Source organism: Diadema antillarum, unplaced genomic scaffold (genome assembly GCF_040938485.1).
Source record: "Diadema antillarum isolate AM-2024a unplaced genomic scaffold, OU_Dant_1.0 seq00002262_RagTag, whole genome shotgun sequence".
NCBI classification, from domain to species: Eukaryota; Metazoa; Echinodermata; class Echinoidea; order Diadematoida; family Diadematidae; genus Diadema; species Diadema antillarum.
This window is the reverse complement of record NW_027272891.1, coordinates 14,762-16,096: the sequence shown is the minus strand read 5'-3', so window position 1 is coordinate 16,096 and position 1,335 is coordinate 14,762. Positions and strand designations below refer to the sequence as shown.

Genomic DNA, 1,335 nt, shown 5'->3' with positions numbered 1-1,335 from the left:
TTTCCAAGGTATACAATACACTCCCATTCTCCAGTATATTGTGTAGTTCATTTTAAACCACAATGTGCAGTATTTACAAAGGCTGAAATATCAAAATACTGTATGCAAAGGAGCATTTTGCTCTTGTCATTGGGTCAGCAGTTATCATTTCGTGTCCATTACACCTTGATATTCCTACATACACGTACATGTAAATCAAGTGGATCGTATTTGCCTGTCCAAATTTAAAACTAAAGTGAATTTTTTTTACTGATACAAAATTACATACAAATGTATTGATACAGTTTATAAGGAATTAACTAGAATTTCAGTCATCACATCCCAAACTCAATCAACACACAGGCTCTTGAAACAGGAATTAAAACTTGCATTGTTCATTTTTCTATTGCATTTAATGTCTATCAGCCACAGTCAGAAACATAAAGCAGTTAATGTACCAATAGCTGATTTCAATGTGAAAAGAAGCTGTTATTTGATAGTGCAACAGTTAAATCTGTTCATTTCAATTTACATTCATTTGAAAATGAATAGTTGTAACATTCATTAAGGAAATAATCCATACAGGGAATCAATACACAAAGAATGACACTTTCTGAAATTGTTCAGTGTTTCTATAGTAGCCATGATATAAAAAATCATGGGCGTACATACTCGAGCAGGATTTGAACCTACGACCCCCTGATCTCCGGACAGGCGTCATCTCCACTAGACCATCGAGCTTCTGTCTGACAGCAGAAACAAATTTAATAAATCATGGACGTACATACTCGAGCAGGATTGAACCTACGACCCCCTGATCTCCGGACAGGCGTCATCTCCACTAGACCACTGAGCTTCTGCCTGACAGCAATGAAAACATCTTGACAGAAAAATTCCATGAATTTGAATGCGCCCTTTTCTTTGCCTGCCAAATCAATACAGTGTACATTTTTATATGGTGTTTAGGCTCATACAGGCTCCATAAACAAGAATTAAAACTTGCATTGTTCACTCTTCTATCGCCTTAATGTCCATCAGCCATAGTTACTAAACATGTGGTTTATCAAGAATGATACTGATATCTCCTTATATTTTCGGCTTTATTGCAAACATTTTAAATGGTAGGATATTGTGATACAACAGACTGACACATATGCATCAAATGTGATATCTTGAACATATTTTAAATCACTGCTCCCAAAGGTAAACTGGACCTTTAATGTAAATAAGCCACAGTAAGAAACATAAAAAAGTTAATGTGCCATCAACTGTTTTCGAAGAATAACACTTTCCGAAATGTTCAGGTACTGTCAGAGAACTCTTAACTTTACAGTCTATGAGTTGATTTGTAAATTA

At 35.2% G+C, this 1,335-nt stretch overlaps 1 non-coding gene across 1 annotated transcript; it reads right to left on the bottom strand.

The window, feature by feature from the left end:
- Positions 1-647: 647 nt before the first annotated feature.
- Positions 648-720, bottom strand: Trnas-gga (transfer RNA serine (anticodon GGA)). Its single transcript has one exon. It is a non-coding gene; the product is annotated as a tRNA-Ser (tRNA).
- Positions 721-1,335: the final 615 nt, after the last annotated feature.